The sequence below is a fragment of the Felis catus genome, chromosome A1, assembly GCF_018350175.1.
Source record: "Felis catus isolate Fca126 chromosome A1, F.catus_Fca126_mat1.0, whole genome shotgun sequence".
Lineage (NCBI taxonomy): Eukaryota > Metazoa > Chordata > Mammalia > Carnivora > Felidae > Felis > Felis catus.
In genome coordinates, this window is record NC_058368.1 from 158,123,362 (window position 1) to 158,137,797 (window position 14,436).

Here is a 14,436-nt window from a genome sequence, read left to right on the forward strand (position 1 = left end):
ACATTGGAAAATATTATTAAACTTTGGAACAACTCTTGTATTTCTGGATTGATAACATGATCAAAATCAATGGGCAAACCAGAAGGTGTTCAAATAGCTAAATGATCCTAAACTAACTTCAACCTGAAATTTTGCAACATGGGTATTTTGAAATCAAAAGGAACAAAAAAGGTAGTATTGAATTACTACATCATCAGTCACATATAAGACCTCCCATACCTCCTTCAGCTATATGGTCTTCTGGTCAGAAATCGAATAACCTTTGAGATATTGTCTCTGTTTCCCACATTAGACTGAAATATTAGGTTACTGCACTCTGGAAATCTAGGGCCTTAAACGATCCTCAGGAAGTGAAGATGAAAAATCAATATTAAGTGACTCATAGAGGCACCGTTTTTAATGGTTCTGCTGCTGTCATGTCACCCTAAGAGGAAGCTCTTCTTATTTGGTCAATACAGTGACACCACATCATTTTGAATTTTATATGAAAAAGACCACAGAACTTTCATTATAATGATTCTGCTAGATTGGTCCCATTAGCCACTAACATTTTCAGTTAAAGTAAATGTAGACTCTGTTCTCTATTATTTGTATTTTCTCATAAAATATGCATGAAGACAATCACAGCAAATGTCAAAATATCACCCTTTTAAAATTCAGCAGTATGACTCATGGTGTTCAAAACTAAGTAAAATATATGGAATGGCTGAGGAAACTGGCAAAACTTGAAAGTCAAAGTCTTAGGACAACATACATGCCTATTTGAATGGACAATGAAATCCTTATATCATGCTTATTGTTTGAAAATGAAAAAGTGGGATGGTGATAGCTTATATTCTGTTATTTGGTTCTTAAATGTTAGGAATTGTGTATATTGTTGATTAATTGACCCCCTTATCATTATGAAGTGATATTCTTTTTCCTGAGTGATAGTCCTTGCTCTGAAACCTACCTTGATGTTAATATAGCCATTCCAGCTTTCTTTTGATTAATGTTAACATGTCATATCATTTCTACCTTTTTACTTTTAACCTGTTTATGAATTTTTTATTATTTATCTACTTATTTTTAGAGAGACAGAGAGAGCATGAGCAGGGGAGGGGCAGAGACACAGACGGAGAGAGAGAACCTCAAACAGGCTCTGCGCTGTCAGCTTGAACCCATGTGAGGCTTGAACCCATGAACTCTGAGATCATGACCTGAGCCAAAAACCAGGAGTTGAACGTTTAAAACTGACTGAGCCACCTAGGAGCCCCAAACCTGGCTATGTTTTTATATTAAAAGTTTGGACTTCCTTTCTATACAATCTGAAAGTCTTTGCCTTTAATTGGTGTATTTACACCATTTACATTTAGTGTGAATATTGATATCATTAGATTTAAATCTGCCACTTTGTTTTCTATTTTGACTCATCCATACTATGTTCCTTTTTCTCTTTTTTTCCTGCATCTTCATGGATTAAATGAATATTTTTATTATTTAATTTCTTTTTTGGTTCATTAGATATAACTCTTGTTATTTTAATAGTTGTTTTAGGATTTATAGTATGCATCTTTATCTTATAACAGTACACTTTTAAATATGTATAGAATAAAAGTCTTACAATAGTTCATTCTCATTTCTCCCCTTCTGGCCTTTATGCTGTTGTTGGCATTAAATTTATACATATGTTGTAAACTTCACAATATATTTTTATTTTTGTTTCAAACGGTCAATTATTTTTAAAAGATATTTAAATAATAAGGAACAATTCAACCCAATGAGTTACCATTTTTGTTGCTTTTCATTCCTTTGTATAGATCTGAATTTGCATCTGGTATCATTCTCCTTCTGCCTGAAAGATCTTTGGCATTTTTTTGTAGCACATGTCTGATGTTGGATTCATTCAGATTTTGTAAGTCTCAAAAACTATTTTTTCTCCCAGTATTTTTTAATAGACTTTAGGTTTTAAACTGTTTTTGATTTACAAAAAATAAGCAAATACTACAGAAAGTTCTCATATATCTCCCCCTACTCAGTTTCCCCTATTATTGACCTCTTATAATCTTATGGGGCATTTGTTACAATTAATTAAACCATACTGATATGTCATTATTAACTAAAATCCATGGTTTATTCAGCTTTCCTGAATGTCCTTATCCTATTTCAGGATCTCACCCAAGGTAATACATAACTTGTAGTTCTCAGGTTTCCTTAGGTGTCTCTCAGTTTAGTGACTTTCTCAAACTGTCCTTATTTTTTTTATGAACTTGACAGTTTTGAAGAGTACTGGTCATGTATATTGTTGGATGCTCCTCTATTGGAAATTGTCTGATATTTTTCTCATGATTAGACTGGGGTTATGCATTTTGGGGAAAAAGAGCACAAAGGTAACTGACATTTTCATCATATTATACCAAAGTTGTATATTATCAATATTATTCATCACTGATGACATTGTCTTTGATCACCTGGCTGAAGTAGTGTTTGTCAGGTTTCTCCACTGTAAAGTTACTCTTTTTGTCCCCTTTCCACACTGTACTCTTTGGGAGGAAGTCACAATGTAGAGAACACACATAAAGATTGGGAGTTCTACTGCTCCATGTGCTTTAGAAAGCAGTATCTACATAATTTATCTGGAATTTCTCTATATGAGAGATTCGTCTCTTCTCTCTCATTTGTTTAATCATATATTTGTATCAGTATGGGCTCATTAATACCTGTTTAATATTTTGGGTTATAATTCAGTAGTACTTTATTTATTTTATAGCTTGAATTGTTCCAGCTTTGGCTACTAGGTGCTCTTTCATTTGGCTCTTGTGCCCCTTTACCATATATCGATGTGATTGATTTTGAGTAGTTCCTTATTTCTGGCACTGTAAGATGCCAAGCTGCTCTAAGCTCATCTTGTATACTCTGTACCCCAGTCCTAGAAACAGCCTTTTTCCCAAAAGCCCTGCTTCCTTTTATTGGAGAATAGCATTGGAAATCAAGATCTGGGTGCTAGGTGTACTCATGTTAATGGGATGTCATTTCATTTATATCCTTTCAGCTGACAGAGCAACGAAATTATGTGTATATACTAACATGTGTATATACACATATATATAAATATATGTAATAATCTGTGTCTGTATTAAATTAGACAAAGTTCTTACTGATATTTCCATTACGAAATGGATTATTCTAGCCTATTCCTCTTGTTGACCTGTATATTTCTAGTCCAACAGTGAAAAGCCTGGACCCCACCATCTGCCATCCATTTACTTATTCTTTAATTCCAGTACACACATATAGCAGTAACAGAATTGTTAATCCATACCCCCATGAAGAAAATTTTGTTGACTCAACTCAGTTATGAGTTATGTATAGTTCTTTTTGCCTTTAGTCTTTAAAACACCATTCATTTCCAACATTTCTTAGGTCAGCACATTTTTCTTCAGTCCTTCCTTGGAGGTTGTTTCATACATTTGCAATGTATCTACATCCTCTTGTCACATACAATCTGCATTCTATCTTGGAATCCCCTGACCTCCTAAATGATTTTTTTCCTTTATAAATTAAGATTTTTTTCTTTATGTTGTAAACTTCTATTTGATATAACAAACACGTAATGCCACATATCCACTATAACAGCATTATAAAGAATAACTTCACTGCCCTAAAGATCCCCTACATTTCACCTATTCAATCCTCTCTACTCCTACAAACCCTTAGCAGGCAGTGAATTATTTTATTGTCTGTATAGTTTTGTCTTTCCAGAATGTCATATAATTGGAATCATAGAGTATATGGCCATTTAAGACTGATTTCTTTCACTTGGCAATATTATTTATGATTCTTCCATGTCTTTTGTGGCTTGGTAGGTTATTTTTTTCAATTATATTATAGAATAATATTCCATTGTATAGATATACCAAAGCTTATCCGTTTATCTGTTGAAAAACATCTTGGTTGCTTCTGGTTTCGGGCAATTATGAATACAGTTGCTATAGACATTCATGGGTGGACATGCTTTAAACTCAACTGGGTAAATACCTAGGAGTGTAATTGATGGATACTATGTTAAGACAAGACTATGCTTAGTCTTGCAATAAACTGTTAAACTGTCTTCCAAAGTGGGCTGCATTTTGTATTTCCACCAGCAATAAATGAGAGTTCTTGTTGCTGCATATCATCATCAGTATTTCATGTTGCCAGTTTTGGAATTCTAGCCATCCTAATAGTTGTGTAGTGGTTTTCATTTTCAATTCCCTAATGACAAATGATGTTGAGGCATCTTTTTACATACTTACTTGCCAACTATATATTAACACAATAGTGTTCACCAGAACAGCCTTAGTAAGAGGAAGTTGATGTTGTTAAGTCTGTGCATAGCCTGTACCCATGCCACTCCACCATTTACCTCATAGGCCCATTGAGCAAGCACTGAAGTGGCTGGGGAAAGAGGCTGACTGACATGCAGAGTGCATCATTTTCTTCAGCTGATCATTAAGAGCCTCCTTTGGTAACCATTTAGTTGGGACATTATATCTTCACTGTTTGGGCCCATTCACTATTTTTAGTTCAGCCACATATCTCCTCCGCAGACTTCTGTGTCACCAATCTGCTGGTCTTATTCCTTCCAAGTTGCCTATAATGGGCCAAATAGCTACTGCCAATTAATACATCCATTTTTTCTGGCCATCTCTTACTAATGGAAAACTGTACAACTAAATTTACTGCTTATAGTTCTGCCCACCATTACTGATTTTCCTTCACTACTGTCCTGCAAGTCTATTCCTAAGAGTGACTATGGTGCTGCAGCTGCCCATTTGGGGTCATATCAACATAATATGCAGACTCATCTGTAAACCCAGGGTTTTTTTTCTTTTGCTTCCTCAGATAGTTGGTCATTAAGAATATCCTACGTGACCAAAGTCATGAATTGAGAGAGAGAAAACCATGCAACACTGTTAAAGTTTTCTGAGCCACCTGTTTAGCTTACTTGGATCTTCCCAAGCGTGGTCTCATATTCCATTTCTATTTGATGATATATTGCTTTGGTACACACTCAAAGTTATGGTTGGGTGGATCAGAAACACCCAGATCATGATGGAAAGCTCAGGACACATGGTCTTCTGATGTCACATGGTCAAGAATTCAATCTCTCTATCAAGGCTTATAAGAAAGTTAGAAGTTGTTTCTCAAAATGAAAATAGTTATCTGAAAAAAATTACTCTAAAATCTTAGGAGTCTCAGGGCTCCTGGGTGGCTCAGTTGGTTAAGCATCCAACTTTTGATTTCAGCTCAGGACATGATCTCACAGTGATGGAATTGAGCCCTGTGTCCATGCAGAGCATGAAGCCTGCTTAAGATTTTCTCTCTCCCTCTGCCCCTGCCTGTGTGTATATGATGCAGTACGTAAATCAATCAATCAATCAATCAATCAATCATTAAAATCTTAGGCGTCTTCATTGTGATTCTCTATTACTAGGTCTTGCTCAAAGGTCCATATGGCATCTCTATTTGCTGCACACACTATAAGTATTATTGGATCTAATAGATAATATGGCTTAAGTGGCAGAGCAGATTGCCTTCTTGAAACTGGAAGAAGCCTTATAGGTGATTCCAGATTGACCAAAGCAACATATATTGTCTCCAAAATCCAAAAAAAAAAAAAAAGACTATAAAGTATTGTAACCTCCTTTTAGTGGCAGGGATATAAGATTCAGCAACTTGTATTTCATCTTGGAATAGATATCCCAACATTCCCAAGATCACTGAGCTCAGAAATTTCACTCAAGTAATGGGCTCCCGAATTGTTGAGGGGTTTATCTCCCACTCTCTAGTTTGCATATGCCTTCCTAAATCATCTGAAATGTTTGCTATTATCTGCTTATCAGATCCAGTTAGCATAATGTCACCAATATAGTAGACCAGTGTGTTTTGTGAAACGTCAATTTAATCAAGATCTCTATGGGCTGTATTATATAGCAAGGAACAGGAGAACTGACATAGCTCTAAGGCAAGGCTATGAAAGTGAACTATGCCATACCATATAAAAGGAAAGTGCTTCATGAAGTCCTTGCAAATTACTATGGGGAAAAGGAGATTTTCCAGATTGAAGCCAGAAAGCAAGTGCCACAGACCATATTGATTTTATTAGTGAAGATATATCTGGGACAGCAATTGTAATTGGAGTCACTCCCTAATTAAGTTTATAATGGTCTATAGCTATTCTCCAAGATCCATCTGACTTCACAAGCAAAAGAGATTAATCAAATGGGGTTATAATAGGTTACCACCCTACTTCTTTCAAATCTTCAATGGTCTTAATGTTAATAATTTCCCTGAGGATGCCATATTGGTTTTGGTTCACTATCTTGGTAGGAAGTGGAAGGAAATTCTAGGGTCTGAGATTCAATGTGGGGATTCTATTAGTTGTCCAGTATGTCTGTTCCCATTGTACACTCAAGACCTGAGTAAATAAACACAAGGGAAGGTCCTTGGGCCAGCTTGGTACAGTGTTAGTAAACTTGAGCTAAAATTCCATCTAATACCTGCAACCATAGCCCCACTTTACATTGGTCATAATAGTATTTTGGTATCCCGGGGATTAGTCAATTCAGAGCCAATGTCTAGTACTCCCCCCAAATCTGGGTATTTCCTTTTACCCAATGTACAATAATTTTAAGGCCTTTGGCAAAGTCTTGGAGAAAGATTTACATTCCATATTTCCAATATTTGATAAGATGAGACCCACCCTCCCCTCCAATGAAGAGCTTTGGGGTTTATGAATTAACATAGATCAGAAATGAGTGAGGGGTGCCTAGATGGCTCAGTCAGTTAAGTGTTCAACTTCTGCTCAGGTAATGATCTCACGGTTCGTGAGTTCGAGCTACGCATTGGGCTCTGTGCTGACAGCTGGAACCTAGAGACTGCTTATGATTCTGTGTCTTCCTCTCTCTGCCCCTCCCCTGCTCATGCTTTGTATCTCTCTTTCCCTCCTCCCTTCCTCCCTCTCTCTCTCTCTCAAAAATAAACATTAAAAAAGAAAAAAAAGATATGAGTGAGAGGCTATGATTCTCCACTTTCATGATCATCGTGACCTTGGACTTTCAGCTCCCAGAAATGTGAGAAATAAATTTCTGTTACTCATAAGCTACCCAGTCTGTGGTATTTTGTTATGGTAGCCCTAATGGACTAAGGCAATACCCATTACAATGGAATTGGTTAAACGCTTATGCTACCTCCATTCATTTGGCTCATTAAAAAAAATAATAAGGTCATTTGGGGTATGAAATTATGTCCAAGAAATATTTTTAAGTGAAAAAGATTAAGGTGCAGACCATTTGTATAGCTTTATACTTTTTTGCAAATATTTATATGTATGTGTGAACATGGAGTTCCCTGGAAGGTGACAAAAGAAACTGGTAATGGTGGTTTTCTCCAAGAAAGTGAACTGTTGAACTGTTGGAAGTGGGAGTGAGACATATTTGTTATTATGTTACATTTAGATACTTTTGAATTTTGTGCCATATTAAATGTATTACCTCCACAAAAATGTAAATATGGTTTATTTCTTAAATTTTTGTTTTAAGTAAGCTCTATGCCCATTGTGGGGCTTGAAGTCACAATCCTGAGATCAAGAGTCTCTACCAACTGAGCCAGACAGGCAACCCATATAATCTTTTTAAAATTAAATATACTAGTGACGCTCACTAAGGCAATTACTGGATCCCACTGTTAATTGGATTTTAAAGAACACATTTTGTCCAGGAGGCTCCTCCTGTACCAAACCTGCCCTCCCTATTCAAGGGTTTGGGCAGAGGGACATTGGTGAGATCTCTTGAGCTTACACAGACCTGTGTCCTGATCTGATCTGTGGATATGGAGATGTATGTCTCTTGTATTTCACTGACCATGTTGGCAGCACTCTTTGCTGTCAGCAGGTTGTGGAGAGTATTCATCATAGAAGGTGCTACTTAAATTTCTGAGCTATGTAGTGATGATGTGGTCTCAATAGGAAAGGACTTTCCCAGACCATTATAAATATCAGTTTGGTTCCATCAAGGGGCTTTGTCTCATGATACATTTCATAAAGAATGCTGTCTTCTACATAATGACTTTATTAGACTGTCACCTCTACTTCTGAACAATGGTTAATATGCAAGAGAGAAATATGCTTTTATTAATCACACAGGGTCACCAAATGCCTTAGTTTTACAGGAAATAGGTTCAGTGAGGTCTCCTTTTATGCCTCTCCAACTATAAGGAGCATAGGACACTTTTGTTCAGCATCTTTTTGTTTGTTTGCTCAGGAGATATAATGGATATCTCTCACAATGTATCAATTCCAGGGAAAAGGTTAGCTGACAACAAGATCTTCAAATCGACTTTTTCACTTGGGTCTGTTCTGATTCCAAAGACTGTTTTCTGAAGCTTGCTTGGTTTTCCAGACTTTTTTTCTATTTTAAACAGAACCCCATCCTGGTTGCCAGAAAATATTTTGTGTTCAAGAGTTTTAAGATAGATTTAAAGAGCAAGCAGACTTTCATTTTTTTTAAGAGCAAGCAGACATTAAACCAAATAACACTTTGCCATAACAAAAATCCTTCAGGCTAAACTCAGCTCTGAATTACTGAGGCATTCATCTAGAGAACACATTCATTAAGACTCCAACCTAAACATCACCTTTTCTGTGAAGTATCTACCAGTTTACCCAAGCAGAGTTATTCTCTCCTTCCTCTACCCTTTCAAAACATGCCCGTACCTTGACTAAAATATGCATCACATGAGGTTATAGGCATTTCTTTATAAAATTTGCTTGTCTCTCTGACCCATGTCTAGCTATTATGAATAGCTAGAGCAAAACAGCAGCTAAATGTTACTGGTTAACACAATACTTGATCCATTATAATTACTCTGTAATTGATAAATGAGTGAATAAATGAAGTGGTACTGAGCCCTCTCAGAAAAAAAGCATTTAAATAGATGAACCCTGGGGGGTGTCAGAAAGGGACATTGAAAATAGACTGCCAAATTTTTCTGGAGCCAACCTAGAGAATGCACAGAACAAGTACATGAGAGGTCTGCAATCTCCCCATGAGACAGACAGGGCAAAAGGGAATACCTACCCACCTACGGGATAATTGGTGCTCAAATCAAACCTAGAAATCCTATATTCACTCCCTTTTAGTGAGAAGCCTCTCTGCCTGGCTAGAATTTCAACAGACATATTTCCAACTGGCTTTATTATCATGACCCAAATATAAATATCATGGCAGGAGCCCATGAGGTGGGAGCACAATTTATCCTAACTGAAAATAGAGGCAGAAAGCATCAGCCTTAGTATCCTTGAATCTAGAGTGGCGTTGCCATAGCAACCAGCTGAGTCACTAATGAAAAAAGAACAGTTGCACTATGACTAGGCTGACATTCTGTGACATTCTCTTATTTTACTGTAGCTCTAATGATGTCTTCAGTAGGAATGACAGAGTGGAAAGGGTCTGACCTCTCTATTAAACCTGCAACTGGTTTGACACGCTCTGCCTTTAGCCTAATGAATGTGAATTTCTGTGTGTGAATTCTGCCTTAGAGAAAAGCACTTTAGGAATTTGTCTGATACATATATTAGACTTGTTGATTCCATTGTTCCTTTAATGTAATCCCTTCTCTTTCAAATTAACATGGTAATGAAGCAGATGAGCCCCAAAAGCAAAACAGGAAGGGCAAAAATTAGTGAGAAGACATGACAGGGTGGTGCTAATCCATCACTGGTGACACGAAATTGGAGAAAACAACCAGAAGCCCCTTCTTTTTTTTTTTCCTGTACTTATTCTTTCTTTTTCTTTTTTTTTTTAATTGAAGTATTGTTGACACACAACATTACACTAGTTTCAGGTATATAAGAGTTACTCAACAACTCTCTGGTTATGCTATGTTCGCCACAACTATGGCTACTAGCTTCTGCTCCTTGTTCAAACAGGATGAACCACAGGCATTTAAGCGAAAAAGCTGGCATCCTCTGCAAAGACAGAGAGGATCTTCTGGAAATATGGTCTGAGAGTTTCGTGATCCATATTCTCTTACTAGTCACTATATTCAGAGCACTGAGCTAGGCACCACAGGGTGTTACAAAGGATATCCTCAAGTCATTTAAAGTTTAAAGCTAAAGGAGGGGTGGAAAGGGTTAGTAACTTGAAAAGTATATAGACTACACATGGCCCCTACTACTGCCCAAAACCTGGTACAGAAACCAGCATGTTTGTATTTGCAAGTTTGAAAACTTAAAATTGATAAAATGTACAACTGCCATAACTTTGAGTATACAAATGGAGTTTAAAAATAAAATGAATCAAGACACTGTCATTGGGTTTGTAAAACAGTGAGAATGTTTTATTTATGTATTTTTTTCCACATGTACTTGTTTGCAAACATATGAACCTGTTTTAAGCCCAACATTGAGTTGCTTTCATCTGCACAAGAAGGGCCAAGAGAACTGGTGTCAGCATTTGCTGCAAATTATGTGGGAGTTTCTGAATTTGAGTGTAGGCATATACATTTCTTTATCAGCAGGAAAGAGGAGAGCTCATTCATTATTAAAGCAGCCTTCTAGCTAGTCTTTCATCAGCATAACACTGCTAAACTAATTTTCTTAGCCTATGACTTGAATTATGTTATTCCTGTCCTCAAGATCTTAATTTACCACTTTTACAATGTCACTCTCTCCTAGCTCTTATAGATGATGGTTCCCCACTGCAAATGGAATCACACCTAATTCTGCTCCCTGATTTGCAATGCCCTCTACAGTTTTGCCCCAGCATTTCTATCCACACATATTTCCTATTCCTACCAGTGCCAGCCCTTCCTTCCTGCCAGACTCTGTACCCCCTGACCACAAAACGGCATTACCAGTTCTCATCTCCATAGTCTTCCCCTTGCACATCCAATCCTAACACATCCTTTGAGAAACTGTAAATGCTACTTCCTCCATAAGGATATCCTCTTACTGGCTTTTGCTTTTGTAAATCAGGGCTTTCACTCAGTTGACTGCTCACCATTTTCTTAACACGTGCTTACTTTTTCTATTGACTAAATTGCTTGCTTGCCTTTTGAGAGCAGGCTTTATATTGTGTCTTTATTTCATGTACATACTCCATTCATTTACAGTCAGTCATGCCATAATGCATTAATTCGATAAACATCCATGAACATTAGGCCGTGGGAGAGCTAATGACCTGTAGGCAATTTCTGTAGACATTTAGAGTATGCAGTGTCAGGCATACAGACAGGGGTTGATGCAGACAGATTGTTAGGACCCAGCTGATACAGATGTTTTAGAGTCATCTAAGGATTTTGTAATTTATATTAAACCCTGCTTTGGCAGAGCTTTGGAGTCCCATGGAGGGGAGGGGACAGCAAGGTGGTGGGTGACTTTTTTTTTCCTGATTTAACCATAGCACTTTTGCTTTCCTCCACCCTATGGATTTAGATTTCTCAGCGTTTGGGTTAAAATTTCTTCTGAAGAAAGGGCGCTTTTTGACTGAGCTTAGTTTGGAAACCTCTTTTTTGGGTAATGGAGAGCAGTTAATATTGTTAAATGGAAAGGGACAAGCAGGTTCTGCCTCTGAGTAGAGACTGAATCCACACCAGGAAGTTAGGGATCCTTAGTCCTCTAGAGGCTCTCACACCACCGTGCATCTTTGACAGATGTGCTATCACTATTTGTTTGCTAGTAAGAGGCAGAAAGTAAAGGTGGTTGATTAATCCCTTTACTACTAAGAGGGTTTGGGAGTATTCTGGCATTGTATTTTGCCCTCATTCACCCCAAAGTAAAGTACTTCCTTCTTCACTCTTCTTTCTGTGCATATTTCTTTTGTTTTCATGGGGTTCTTTACTTTGCCACACAAGGAGGTATTTGAAAGGACTGGAGAAGAAACTAAAATGGATGCCTGTCAACATGTATGATAACTAAATCAATACCTATGGAGAATATCATTAACCAAAACCAAGCAGAAGGGACAGTGGAAATTGTATGGAAAGAGAATAATATATGTAGGAGTAATTAGCACAGGAAATCAGCACAGCCTTTGATGTTGTGTCAGAGCCAAAAATAGAAGAGTGCTCTGCCACAAAGCAGCAGCTACGCTCTGTGCAGACCATGTCTTCTCTGGACACTGCGCACCGGGAACACAGACCTCTGGCTGCCACCTCCTCAGCTGTTTTTGTTTGTTACACATTTTAGGATAATGAGTGGGAGAAACTCCCTGAGGGTTCCTAGGTACCAAACAATAGAAATAAACTTCATTTTATAGAAACAGACGTTTAAATAATGTGCCTGCCCCTCTTGCTGCCGAAAGAAATAGCACAATGAGAGACCTTCTCACTCATGGATCTGTTTCTGCCACAAAACATGTGACGTATGTGGCAATCAGGAAGACAGGTCTTGTTCGAGTGACAAGTATTCATGCTTGGAAGTGAGATGTGCTGTGTGCAAATTCTGGGTCAGCCATTTGAGGATAGAGGAACAATATCCCATAGGATCCGTAAAAGTACTTACAGTTAGTGCAGTCTTCATTTGGACAGCCCTCAGCACTGTTTTACTATTTGGATAGAACTGTTTACTGCCTGCCTACCCTCTTACATGTGCACAGAACAAATTTCTCCTATGAGCCGGTGAACTGGAAGTCTGATTATGGCCCTGGCTTGACATTACACCTCACCTGTTTTGTTCGCCTGAAGCAGGTGGCACCTGGCTCGCAATCATATTTCTTAGTCTGAGACTTTCTAAGTCTAATTCCATCTGACTGACATCACAGTGACAGGTTGTCTCCTCAGATATAACAAAGATGAATTTATAGCTTGATCTAAAATCAGTAGCTCCTTTGTGAATGTTGAACAGTACTGTGGACGAGAACCTCACGTTTATAAACTTGTACATCTGCCTCACAAGACTGTGAGATCCTTAACATCCTTGCGAAAAGGGCTTATGTTTTGTTCACCACTGAATGTCCTATGCTAAACAGAGTAGGCATTCAAAAAAGTTTACTAAATGAATTTCAAGACCAATAACATAACACCACTCATGTAGTCACAGTTTTTCCCATCACACTAGCTGGTGAGGAAGGCAGTGTTCTTCACTGATCACGGAGCTGTGGCCTAGATTAGTGTTGTAGAGATTGATGTTGGTAAAAGATAGTGCATTGTTCCAGCTTCTATACCCCTACCCTCATTTACTTTCCTTCATAGCTCTTGTTCCTCCTTTTCATATTATATTCTTGTTCACTTACTTGTTTATTTTCTGCCTATCCAAATGGAATTTAAATTACATAAGGGCAAGAAATTTTTATCTTTACTGATGCATCCTAAAACAGTACCTAGCATATATTCAGCGCTTAATTTGTATTTTGAACATATTAATATAGGATCAGTTAGTAAATGAATTGTTGAATGCAATTAGTTAATTAATTAATTAATTAATAGACACTTAACTTGTGCCAGCAATTGTAGCTAGATGCTTTATAAAATATTTAACACTTAAATCCAAGGTCAACCCTGTCAGGTAAATGTTGCTTTTGTAGATTTGACATGTGGAAACTGAGGCTCAGAGAGGTTAAATAATTTGCCCAAAAGACATGCACAAGTAAGCTGCAGACCCAAGATTTTAACCTGGTTCTTTCTGATTACACAACTTGTGCCATTTTTTTTTTTTTACAACATTTCACTTTGTTCAAAAGCTATAGTCAGGTAGCTTCACAGCCTTGAAAGATACAACTGTGGAAAGGGCTTTTAAGGGAGACTATTCAGTAACACTTTTGTGTGGAGTTTGGGATCATCTGGTCTTCTCTTTCCCTATCCCCTCAGCTACATTTGACTTGGGTATCAAAACAAGACTTGCATGGGTACATTGGCTGAAAATAAAGCTTACCTGCTGCTAGTCTCTGCTCCTTGGACAGTTTTATTCTTTCCTCACTGTGTGCCAGCCAGAAGAACAGCTGTGAGCCTGTCAAGAGCTGAGGGGAGTTCTGTATTTGTCTACCAAGTGTCTGCAAACCTTGGGGCCATAGCTCACAGCACCATGCACAGCCTACTGGGACTTGGTGAGACAACGGGAAGAAGGATTAAATGAATAACAAGTGTATTCAGGACAAAATAGAAATAAACCAGGTAGGGAGTTGAGTGGTGACAAGAAGAGGTTACCTGATGACTAATTGGGAAGAAGGACAAAAGCTGTGATCCTGAAGGACAGGGTGGAGCAACATGTGATGTGGGTAACTGCTGTGGTTGCTGAGTCTATCCCATCAGGTGCTTTTTTTCTTTTTTAACTTTTTCTGGTTTATGCCCTTGAGCTGTGCACTGGATGTGATGACTCAGCTGGTAAGAGCCAGATGGTTTTCTACTATATCTTTATGGGAGTCCCCAGAAAGACAAAAATTTGAACTTTAAGACATCTTCAGTTGCCTTGAAATTTTA

The 14,436-nt window shown here is 37.7% G+C and overlaps 1 long non-coding RNA gene across 4 annotated transcripts in view; it reads left to right on the forward strand.

Moving 5' to 3' along the window:
- Window positions 1–14,436, forward strand: part of LOC111561739 — a 277,745-nt gene that overhangs the window by 190,237 nt on the left and 73,072 nt on the right. The window contains exon 1 of one of the 4 annotated variants that reach the window (XR_006583282.1): window positions 1,224–1,894. The exons of the other annotated variants lie outside the window; for them this stretch is intronic. This is a non-coding gene — a long non-coding RNA (uncharacterized LOC111561739). Of the gene's footprint in view, window positions 1–1,223; window positions 1,895–14,436 lie in introns of those variants that run through there. 4 annotated transcript variants of the gene reach the window in all.